Source organism: Symphalangus syndactylus, chromosome 13 (assembly GCF_028878055.3).
Source record: "Symphalangus syndactylus isolate Jambi chromosome 13, NHGRI_mSymSyn1-v2.1_pri, whole genome shotgun sequence".
In the NCBI taxonomy this organism is placed as follows: domain Eukaryota; kingdom Metazoa; phylum Chordata; class Mammalia; order Primates; family Hylobatidae; genus Symphalangus; species Symphalangus syndactylus.
In genome coordinates, this window is record NC_072435.2 from 69531577 (window position 1) to 69544465 (window position 12889).

Sequence of the window (12889 nt, forward strand, 5' to 3'; positions counted from 1 at the left end):
ACATGAACTCATCATTTTTTATGGCTGCATAGTATTCCATGGTGTATATGTGCCACATTTTCTTAATCCAGTCTATCGTTGTTGGACATTTAGGTTGGTTCCAAGTCTTTGCTATTGTGAATAGTGCCGCAATAAACATACGTGTGCATGTGTCTTTATAGCAGCATGATTTATAGTCCTTTGGGTATATACCCAGTAATGGGATGGCTGGGTCAAATGGTATTTCTAGTTCTAGATCCCTGAGGCATCTCCACACTGACTTCCACAATGGTTGAACTAGTTTACGGTCCCACCAACAGTGTAAAAGTGTTCCTATTTCTCCACATCCTCTCTAACACCTGTTGTTTCCTAACTTTTTAATGATGGCCATTCTAACTGGTCTCTTTAACTGCCTTGAAAATATGTTTTTATATTATTTTTTTACAGTAACATTTTATAAAATAAAATGAATTTCTTCCCATAGAACTGCACTGTAGAGGCCAGGACAAGTGGCTTACACCTGTAATCCCAGCACTTTGGGAGGCCAAGGCAGGAGGATCGCCTGAGGTCGGGAGTTCGAGACCCACCTGGCCAGCACTGTGAAACCCCGTCTCTACTAAAAATACAAAAAAAAAAAAAAAAAATAGCCGGGCATGGTGGTTGGCGCCTGTAATCCCAGCTCAAAGTTTCACCCTCAGAGGGAACCAAGACTCGGAAAGTAATAGAGAAATTGGCCCGCTTTGTGGCAGAAGAAGGCCCCGAGATATAAAAAGTAGCTATGGGGGACTACAAGGAAAACCTGGCATTTGCATTTTTGCAGGATAAGAATAGCAGGGAATTTCTCTACTACAGAAAGAAGGTGGCTGAGATAAGAAAGGAAGCTCAGAAGTCGCAGGCAGCCTCTCAGAAAGTTTCACTCCCAGAGGATGAAGAGGTCAAGAACCTTGCAGGAAAGTTGGCCAGGTTCGTAGTGGACTGGCATCCGGAGGTGGAAACCATCGCCCTCCAGAACAGCCGTGAGAACCAGGCATTCACCTTTCTGTATGAGACTAACAGCCAAGGATACAAGTACTACCGATAGAAGCGGGAGGAGCTCCGGAAAGCCAAGGCCGGCTCCACAGGCAGCCTCAGGGCACCCGACCCGGCCTGACGCCCAAGTCCCCTAGTGAGGCCCTGTCAGGGTCCTTGCCTCCGGCCACCACTTGCCCCGTCTCTTCCCCGCCTGCGCTTCCCGCCCCCAGTTCCTCGTCATCCCTGCTCCAGCCGCCCCAGGGAAGCTAGCCTCCGCAGCCACCGTGAAGAGGAAGCGGAAGAGCCGGTGGAGGCCAGAAGAGGATAAGGTAGAACTCCCACCTGCTGAGCTGGTGCAGAGGACGTGGACGCCTCTCCCTCGCCTCTGTCAGTTCAGGACCTCAAGGGGCTCAGCTATGAGAAGGGGAAGCCCGTGGGTCTAGTGGGCGTCACGGAGCTGTCGGACGCCCAGAAGAAGCAGCCGAAAGAGCAGCAGGAGATGCAGCAGATGTACGACGTGATCATGCAGCACAAGCGGGCCATGCAGGACATGCAGCACCAGCACGGCTACCACAGCGACGAGGAGGTGTTCAGAGAGGTGGGCACCTGGAAGCACCAGCTGCGGTGCATGGAGATGGACAAGACCAGGAAATGGGCCAAGCAGCTGACAAAGGTGAGCCAGGGCAAGTATTTCATCGGAGACTTCCTGCCTCCGGACGAGCTGGAGAAGTTCTGGAAATCTTCAAGGCCCTGAAGGAGAACCGTGAGCCTGACTACTCGGAGTACAAGGAGTTCAAACTGACGGTGGAGAACACTGGCTATCAGATGCTGATGAAGATGGGCTGGAAGGAAGGCGAGGGGCTGGGCTCGGAAGGCCAGGGCATCAAGAACCCGGTCAACAAGGCCACCACCACAGTGGAAGGTGCCGGCTTCGGCACTGACCGGCTGGCCGAATTCTCCAAGGAGGACAACGAGTACGAGGCCTTCCGCAAGAGGATGATGCTGGCCTACCGCTTCCGGCCCAACCCCCTGAGCAATCCCAGACGGCCTCACTACTGAGCGTTCTGCAAACGTACGAGGGCCGTGCCGTGTAATAAAGTCGCTGTGCTCAGTGAAAAAAAAAAAAAAAAATGGAATGGGTGGAAGAACACATAGAGGATTTAACTTTTTAATACTTATTATTTGCATATTCTGCCTGACAACTTCTCCATTGCTCACAAACTCCCGAAAATCTCTCCTCTCCCTCCTTACCCAGGAAATAAAGGAATCCCAGAACTCAAGGGCACAAACTCATTGCTACCTTGATGCAAATGGAGAGTGAAAGAAAATAACACTCTATCCATTTTCTGGTGCTATGGCAAAATAAAAACTAGACAGTTATTAAATTTTTCAATATGTTATTCTGCCACATTTCTTAGTAAATCAGCCTGCCACATCATGCACAGAGATAGATTTTGCTTTAACTCTCTATTGAATGCATGGAAGGTTTGTGCTTGGTGCGAGGCAGGGAAAATGCAAGGCAAAGAGTGTCTTGTTCAGTATAGTATATATTAATAGGCATTCCCTTGTGTACTATAGAATAAGTGAGTGAGGTACTTATAAAAGGCTGTTTCTGATACCTCTAGAGCAGTGTTTTTATTCTGAGCTAATATAATAACCATCAAAGCCTAGCATTTATCCGCACACTCACACAAAATTGATCCCCAATTTTACACTTATTTTAACACACCACTCTGGATTACACCTTCATAGAACAGAATGTTTTTATACATGAGAGGAATGGTCTCTTTTCTGCAATTTTGTAATGTTTGCTCTCCGCAACTCCCACCCCCTCCCTTTTATGTATTATAGAGAAATTTCGGTTATATGAATGAAATATCTGGGCTCATTACATAAAATGGGTCTTTTCCATGGTTTTTTTTTTTTTTTTTTTTTGAAAATTTGAGGACAGGCCGGGCGCGGTGGCTCACGCTTGTAATCCCAGCACTTTGGGAGGCCGAGGCGGGCGGATCACGAGGTCAGGAGATCGAGACCACAGTGAAACCCCGTCTCTACTAAAAATACAAAAAATTAGCCGGGCGTGGTGGCGGGCGCCTGTAGTCCCAGCTACTCGGAGAGGCTGAGGCAGGAGAATGGCGTGAACCCGGGTGGCGGAGCTTGCAGTGAGCCTAGACTGCGCCACTGCACTCCAGCCTGGGCGAGAGAGCGAGACTCCGTCTCAAAAAAAAAAAAAAAAAGAAAATTTGAGGGCAATAGACAACAAGACTTTCCACATTATAAAACAAATATGTAACTTCCAGAGTCCTCCCACCCCAGACTCCGCCTCCTTTTTTAGAGGGAAGATAAGCCAAACTAGTGTTTCAATCTTCACTCCTACCAGTCCAGCCATGTAAGCAGAAAATGGAGAGCTCTGGAGGAAGAAAGTCTCTGTTCATGCTCAGCTCACTAGCATAATTGAAAGGAGCTCCATCTCAGAGAGATTAGAGATGTTTACTAAAGAGAAATTGACATTAATCACATCTGGTTGGATGTTTCAAAAGCTGTAGAAACCCTTAGGCCCATCCCAGAGCTGCCACTGGATGGGAATATGGTAAAAATATTCTTGAGAAACTGACATTTGTCTTTAGTTGTTTGAATATATATATGAATATATATATATACTCATATATAAATATATGCCCATATATATGAATGTATATACTCATATATATATGGAGATGGACATTCCATATATATATATGGAGATGGACATTCCATATATATATATGGAGATGGGCATTCCATATATATATATGGAGATGGGCATTCCATATATATATATATATATATATATGGAGATGGACATATATATTCATTCATATATATGAATATATATACACACTATATATATGTATATATATGTATACTCGGTGTTTAGAGCCTGTTTTCCATCTGAGGGATTTTGAAGACTGTTAGTCTCCTGGGTAAGCCATGATTAGTAGGGCAAGCAGAAAGGGAAGCAGAGACAAAGGCCCAGCTGCATTAATTTATAGGGTAAGAGATGCCATAAAAGTAGCTCTGCCAAGTCAGGATACACACTGTACAGTATATATACCCTGAGGAAGGCAGCTTCAAAAGAGTTCACCAATACACCCCATGAAAAGACAACATTCTGATGCCAGCCAATAGAATGGGAATGCTGGTGGACACATACTGCTATTCTCTGTTTGCCTACACCAAAAGGATCTTATCAGAGTGGCTATGCCTGCCATAGAGTAGTTGTAGAATACAGTGTGAATTCTAAGAAACAAACAAACAATAGCAAGAATCTAGAATATTCCAAACACTTTTGAAAAACTAAGCAGATTTTTTAAAATCAACGTATTTGGTGTAGAACAGCTAGAACAATTGTTTTTTTAAAAAAATTAAAATAATATTGATACCATTTTTTGTAAAAGCATTTAAAGTGGTAAATTAGTGATTTTTGAAGACTATTATTTCACATATTTACTGGAAAAATCATGCATTTGTTCCAATGGTCAGCCAAAAATATTTATCATTTAAAATGCTTAGAAACTGCAAAATAAGAATGAAGGTTTGTTGTTTGACCTTTTGTTTCAGTTGCCTAGATTATTGGCTATGTTTTCAAATTATCCTTATATTGTTTAAAGTATAGCTCTAGTTTTAAGTATATTAAATTTTGTATTTTTCTGATTAGAAATTCTAATAAATGTGTAAATTGTATCTTTTTAACATTTATATTAGTATTTTTGTAGTTTTCTATTTTAGTGAATTTTTAGTACTATCAAACTGAACACTTTATTTTACAATATAATTAATTTTTAGTAAATACTTAAGATCCATGCTTATTTCACACACCTTGAAACATGTGAAAACATTTTTTTAAGTTGTTCAATACCTACACATTTTAGTGACCTGTTTTCATGTGCAGTAAATAAACTTGAATTAAAACAATTTACAGTGGTTATTTAAGATTATTACAAATAGGTAGGAGAAAACAAAGAATATTAGCTTGTTAGAAAATAAAGTTTTTCAATAGCAGAAATGTCAATTCAACTCAAAATATTTTTACAAGTGTAGATTTTGCATAGCATGGAGTCTGTGGCAGTTCAGTATATTTCCAGGTTCAGTAGGGCTTCCTGGTGTAACCAATAATACCATGACTATGATGGGTCTCTGACATCTGTGGAGAATCATTCCTCCATTCAGATTTATGTAAAGTCTGTTGAGTTCTAAAATATTATTTAGGAATGGCTTAATGTCTATCTACTATTTCTTAAGATTTTGTAGAGCTTATAAAGTATAGAAGGGTAACGGATGATATTTCCTAGTAGAAAATCTTAAATTGGGCACCAATGTTAAATGGTTCAAAGTAAACAGTGTTCTATTGGAGGAACTCATTCCCAATATTTCAACATAGGTTCTATTTTCCATAAGTGTCGGCCAGCTGAGAAATAAAGAGAGACAGTACAAAGAAAGGAATTTTATAGCTGGGCCACCAGGGGTGACATCATATATTGGTAGGACCATGATGCCCTCCTGAGTCTCAGACCAGCAAGTTTTTATTAAGGGTTTCAAAAGGGCAGGGGGTGTAAGAACAGAGAGTAGGTACAAAGATCATATGCTTCAAAGAGCAAAAAGCAGAACCACTGATAAGGGTCTAACAAAGATCACATGCTTCTGAGGGAACAAGGCAAAGGGCAAAAGCAGAACCACTGATAAGGGTCCAACAAAGATCACAGGGCAAAGAGCAAAAGCAGAACCACTGATAAGGGTCTATGTTCAGCAGTGCATGTATTGTCTTGATAAACATCTTAAACAACAGAAAACAGGGTTCAAGAGCAGAGAACCGGTCTGACCACAAATTTACCAGGACTGAGTTTTCCCAACCCTAGGAAGCCTGAGGGTTCTGCAGGAGACCAGGGCTTATTTCAGTCCTTATCTCAACTGCACAAGACAGACATTCCCAGAGTGGATGTTTATAGACCTCTCCACAGGAACGCATTCTTTTCCCAGGATATTAATATTAATATTCCTTGCTAGGAAAAGAATTTAGCGATATATTTCCTACTTGCACGTCCATTTATAGGCTCTCTGCAAGAAGAAAAATATGGCTGTTTTTGCCCAACCCCACAGGCAGTCAGACCTTATGGTTGTCTTCCCTTGTCCATAAAAATTGCTATTATTCTGTTCTTTTCCAAGGTGCCTTGATTTCATATCGTTCCAACACATATTTTACAATCAATTTGTACAGTTAACACAATTATCACAGTGGTCTTGAGGTGATGTACATCCTCAGCTTAGGAAGATAATAGGATTAAGAGATTAAAGACAGGCATAAGAAATTATAAAAGTATTATTTAGGAACTGATAAATGTCCATATCAAGATGAAATCTTCACAATTTATGTTCCACTGCCAAGGCTCCAGCCAGTCCCTCCGTTCAGGGTCCCTGACTTCCTGTAATAGTGTTCTTGAAAAGCAAATAGATCAAAGTATTATTCAATCCAAACAAGTAAAAATTCTTATCCTAGACTGGGCTTTTTGCTGTAAGTATTTAGGAAAACCATATTAAGCATATATACCTCAGGGGGTAAACATCTTTTTCTGATACATGGCATGAAAAAAATATTTGGTGACAAAATTTAAGCAAGTTGGAGATATGTAGAATTTTTACTGAAGAAACTTTAAAAATCTGACTTATTGATATGTCGCCCAAACAAGATGGGTGTTATATAATTTATTTTGAAGATATTGCCCTTAAACTGCCCTCAATTAAAATAAAAGTGAAAATATATTATCTTTGAATTATTTTCTATAAAAATTGACCAAATCAAATCACTTTTTGATTTCATGCCTAAGCTTTTTTCTATTCAGTTTCCATAGTTAATTTAGGTCTTTTATTGTTTTGGTTACTTCTGTCCTTTTTTTCCTTCATGCTTTATTCCATTTTGTTGAATAGGAAAATACCACTTTTATAAGCCAGTATTTCTGTGTGCCTGGTATATGCTGGCACATAATACTAATTTTATAAGTAGATGCTAAACCCTAGGACTAACTTAGTTTCAAAATCTGTAACATTTTACTTGGAATTCTTTGAAACATTTTTTACTAATTAATTAAGACACATTTAAGCATATTAAAAAAGGAAAGGAAAATTGTTTTTAGAATAAATGAACAGCTCATGACAATCTGCTGGAAATTTATTAGGTATTGTCTGAAAACATGGTTGAGCTTGAAAGAGAGCATATTCATAAGCATTTAAAGAACAATTTCATATGGATTATGAGTGTTATATTTGAACAAGTATAACACTTATAATCTATATCTAAAAATTCATGGCCTAGATTGAAAAGTTGGTATCTGTTATGAACTGAATGTTTGTGTCACCACCTCCATTCATATCAACAAATTCATGGGTTGAAGCCCTAGCCCCACCCTCTGCACTGTGAGGCTGTATATGGAGATGGCAACTCTAAGGAAGTAATTAAGGTTAAATGAAGCCATAGGGTGGGGAGTAATGGTAATATGTGACAAGAGTAATGCCCTTATAAGAAGGAATCCCAGAGCTCACTCACTTCAGTTCTGTCTCTCTCTTTTTATTTTCTCTCTCTCTACCACTCCTTCTCATGCATACACCAAAGAAAGCCCATGTGTGGATATAGGAAGAAAGTGTCAATCTTCAAGTGAAGAGGAGAGCTGTCACAAGAAACTAAATCAGCTGGAACCTTGATCTTGGACTTCCAGCCACCAGAACTGAGAGAAAATTGATTCTGTTGTTTAAGCAGTCTATATTTTTTATGGTACCCCAAGCAGGCTAACACAATAAGGCATTCAATTCAGTTCAATGCAATTCAATTCAAATATTTATTTTGAGACTACTATATGCCAGATACTGTTCTACTTTTCTAGTTATTAGGATAGTTCAATCAGGGTGGGGACAGACAAAAATCAGTGGCTTCACAGTGGTTATATTCTAATGAGATAAACCAGAGTAAAACTAAAATAAAGTATGTGTGTTATGGGGCAAACTAAAGCAGGAAAGGGAAATAAAGAGTGCTGCAAGTTAAAATAACATAGTCATGATGGGGCATCCATATTTAGAAACTTATATTTGAGCAAAGACTTAAAGTGGATGGAGATGCTAGCCTGTACATATGTGGAGGAGAAGCACCATAGGCAGAGAGAAGAGCAAGTCCAAGGGCCGTGGGGTAGGAATCTAACTGGCAAGCTCAAAATTTAGGCAAGGAAGCCAGTGTGGCAAACATGCTATGTAAGAGAAGTTAATAGGAGTAAACATCAAAGAAGTAAGGAACATATATGTGGGAATTTTCCAAATTTCATAAATAAATTAAAGGGAATGATATGAGATGGCATTGTAAATTTTTTTGAAAAGAAGAAACATAATCCAAATGTTTTACAAGTGATCATTCTGGCTACAGTATTAAGCATATACTCCAGAGGAAGAGATAAAAAATTGAGGTGCTATTTTAAAGGCTTTTGCTGTTAGAAACCTTGGACCAGAGAGGAAGTAGTGGATGGGTAAGTAAATGTCTGATTTTCTGTATATATATTTGAAGGGCAGCCAGCATGTGAATTTAATGTGGTATATGAGACAGAGAAGGTAAAAAGAGACACCTGGGCCTATGCAACTAGAGGAGTTGTGGAAGACTCTATTAGACAAAATGGGGTGGGAAAATTGAGTGGAGGAGATCAAGTTTGAGATGTCTGTTAACTATCCAAATGGATTTGGTAGGTAGGTGTATTAGTCCATTCTCGTGCTGCTATAGGACATACACAAGACTGGGTAATTTATAAAGGAAAGAGGATTAATTGATGCACAGTTCTGCAGGGCTGGGAAGGCCTCAGGAAACTTACAGTCATGGCAAAAGGAGAAGCAAATATGTCCTTTTTTACATGGTGGCAGTAAAAAGAAGGATTAGTACCCAGTGAAGGGGGATGCCCCTTATAAAACCATCAGATCTTGTGAGAACTAACTCACTATAACGAGAATACGATGGGGGAAACTACTCCATGATTCAATTATCTCCACCTGGTCCCTCCCACAACATGTGGGGATTATGGGAACTACAATTCGAAATGAGATTTGGGTGGGGATACAGTCAAACCATATCATTCTGCTCCTGTCCCCTTCCAAATCTCATGTCCTCACACTTCAAAACACAATTATGCCCTTCCAACAGTTCCCAAAGTCTTAACTCATTCCGGCATTAACTCAAAAGTCAAAGTCCAAAGTCTCATCTGAGACAAGGAAAGTCTCTTCTGCCTATGAGCCTGTATAATTAAAAGCAAGTTAACTACTTGCTAAATACAATGCGGGTACAGGCATTGGGTAAATACACCTGTTCCAAATGGGAGAAACTGGCCAAAACAAAGGGGCTACAGGCCCCATGCAAGTCCAAAATCCAATAGAAGTCATTAAAACTTAAAGTTCCAAAATGATCTCCTTTGACTCCGTGCCTCACATCCAAGGCATGCTGATGCAAGAGGTGGGCTCCCACAGCCTTGGGGAGCTCCACCCCTGTGTGCAAGTTATAGCTCCCCTCCAAGCTGCTTTCACAGCTGGGGTTAAGTGTCCATGGCTTTTCCAGGTGCATGGTGCAAGCTGTTGGTGAATCTACCATTCTGGGGTGTGGAGGATGATGGGCCTCTTCTCCACCTCCACTAGGCAATGCCCCAGTGGAGACTCTGTGTAGAGGCTCCAACCCCACATTTCCCTTCTGCACTGCCCTAGCAGAGGTTCTCCATGAGGGCCCTGCTCCTTTACTCCTGCTTTGACATCCAGGCATTTCCATATAACTTCTGAAATCTAGGCAGAGGTTCCCAAACCTCCATTCTTGTCTTCTGCCTACCTGCAGTCCCAACACCACGTGGAATCTGCCAAGGCTTAGGGCTTGCACCCTGTGAAGCAATGGCCTGAGCTGTACTTAGAGTCCTTTTTAGCCATGGCTGGAGCTGAAGCAGCTGGGGTGCAGGGCACCAAGTCCTGAGGTTGCACACAACAGGCGGACCCTGGGCCTGACCCATAGAGCCATTTTTCCTTTGTAGGCCTCCAGGCTTGTGATGGGAGGGGCTGCAGTGAAGGTCTCTGACATACCCTGGAGATATTTTCCCCATTGTCTTGGTTATTAACATTTGATGCCTCATTATGTATGCAAATTTCAGCAGCGGACTTGAATTTCTCCCCAGAAAATTGGGTTTTCTCTTCTATTGCTTCATCAGGCTGCAAATTTTCCAAACTTTTATGATCTGCCTCCTCTTGAACATTTGCTGCTTAGAAATTTTTTCCACCATGTGCCCTAAATCACCTCTCTCAAAGTTCCACATGTCTCTAGGGCAGGGGCAAAATGCCTCCGATCTACTTTACTCCAGTTCCCAAGAAGTTCCTTATCTGCATCTGAGACAACCTCAGCCTGAACTTCATTGTCCATATCACTGTAAGCATTTTGGTCAAAGCCATTCAAAAAGTCTCTAAGAAGTTCCAAACTTTCCCACATTTTCCTGTCTTCTTCTGAGCCCTCCAAATTGTTCCAACCTTGGTCTACTAATCAATTCCAAAGTTACTTCTACATTTTTGAGTATCTTTACTGCAGCACCCCATCACCCGGCACCAATTTACTGTATTAGTCTGTTCTCACACTTCCATAAGGATATACCTGAGACTGGGTAATTTATAAAGGAAAGAGGTTTAATTGACTCACAGTTCAGCAGGGCTGGGAAGGCCTTAGGAAACTTACAATCATTGCAGAAGGGAAAGCAAACACATCCTTCTTCGCATGGTGGCAGAGAGGAGAATGAGTATCCAGCAAAGGGGGAAGCCCCTTATAAACCCATCGGATCTCATGAGAACTAGCTCAATATCATAAGAGCAGGATAGGGAAAACTGCCCCTATGATTCAATTATCTCCACCTGGTGTCTTCCACGATGTGGAGATTATGGCAACTATAATTCAAGATGATGTTTGGGCTCAGACACAGCCAAACCATATCAGTAGGCAATTGTATCTACAAGTATTATATTCATAGTAGATGTAAATGTGGGAGTCTTCTGCATGAAGGCTTCATAAGATTATCATGGAGTAAGTATAGACAAAGGAGAAAGGCCAGTGGTCCTCGACACTCTCCATATTAAAGAGTTGAAGATATAAGGAGAAACCAGCAAGTGTGGATGAAGAGGTGTGGTCAGTAATTGAAGAAGGAAAACATCAGTGGTGGTGTGTGGCCTTGAAAGCTAGACAGTAAAAAGTTCTTGTAGGGAAGGAGTCATCAATTGTGTCAAACAGAGCTGCAATTTGATGAGAACTGATAAATAACATTGAATTTAGCCATAGTGGTAGTTGATGGCCTTGTCAAGAAGATTTTCAGTGTTTGGGGGAAAATCTGACTGGAGTAAATTTAAGGAAAAAAATCAGAGGATAAAGATTGAAGAGTTAAAGGATTTATAGAACAACATGGAAATATGATAGTAGAACAGGTAATAATTCTTAGCTCTTTATCCATTATATCACAGTTCATTAAATTCTTATGGAAATTCCTAAGGCAGAGACACTTCTCTAAAAATAGAATAGTGACTTGACAGGTGAAATTTCATGCCACAGTGAAAAGTTAGAACTGCAAGGATTACACACAAATGACATTTGTCTGATACCTGACTCTCACATTCCAGGAGAACAGAAAATAAAAATATTATTTACAAAATGCCATTTGAGTTCATTTTCAAAGAATGAAAAGTGGGGAGAGAATATGCTAAGTATAGATAGTGATGAGACAGGAAAAAGTAATGAAAATGGTTCTGAATATGTCTTGGGTTTTTTTCCAGATTAACTTTCTTTTTTGCTTGATTTTCTTTAGATCTGTTTTAATTTCCTGTAGATTTCTGACTATGAGCTTACAATAATTTACATAGTCTATGCAATCATTCTAAGAAAAAAAAAAGCTCAGAAAAGAAGAATTTGATTACATTGAGAGATAAAAGACTTGTAAGAACAAGCTAAAAATAAAATTTAAAATATAATATCAATTGAAAACAGATAATTTTAACTATTCTCTATTAAATACTTATTGAATTATTTTCTTGTTTTGTGTATTTAGCAATTTAATATTAACATTGGTATAAACATGAACCTGAAATAATGTAACAGGTTTATAAATTTATATATATGCTACGATATGTTCATAAGTAGCATAAATCATTCTGCAAATACGTGGAAGAAATTTGTTTATTAATTACTAATAAAAATTTATTTTGAGAAATAATGCTTTTTAAAATTTATATGTTCATTAAAACTACACTCTATTGACCAAACTGGAGCACCCTAAATTTTTTTTATATCTTCTGAGTATGTGTACGTTTTAAGAATTTCTCTCAATTACATATAGTTTCTTTACAGTTAATTGGCATTGATTTGCAATCGCTGTCTTATAATCATATTTTTAAATGACCATTCTCATTATTTGAAGAAAAGTACATTTTAAAGTATTTGGTTTACCTAATGACTTGTTAATTTTCCTACTGTCTGAATCTTTTCTTGTAGGATAGTGCATAATCATCAGCTCTAGTACTTAAGAAATTCTACTTGAAAATTAACAATCTATCTTGTATATCAGACAACTACTAGTAATTCTTAAAGATAAGTTTTAAAGCAAGATATTATATATTTTTTATGATAAAATAAAATTATTGGGTTGAATTTGTAAAGAACAATTGTTCATTTGGTGGAGGATGGTGAAAGCATCTATAAATTTGAAGGCCCACCCAGTCTAGACTAATCTAACTGTCCTGCTGAGTAACCCAATGCTTCCCTGCAAAAACTTGCTGCTCTCACAGGGACCTGTGAAAGGTGCAAACATCTCACCTTATCCAGCCTATGTATTTGCCC

The 12889-nt window shown here is 39.5% G+C and overlaps 1 protein-coding gene and 1 pseudogene across 1 annotated transcript in view; one reads left to right on the forward strand and one right to left on the reverse strand.

The window, feature by feature from the left end:
• LOC129459675 (uncharacterized) overlaps window positions 1–12889 on the reverse strand; it is a 161507-nt gene that overhangs the window by 37512 nt on the left and 111106 nt on the right. The gene's annotated exons all lie outside the window — the stretch shown is intronic.
• LOC129459674 (SURP and G-patch domain-containing protein 1-like) lies at window positions 687–2254 on the forward strand (annotated as a pseudogene).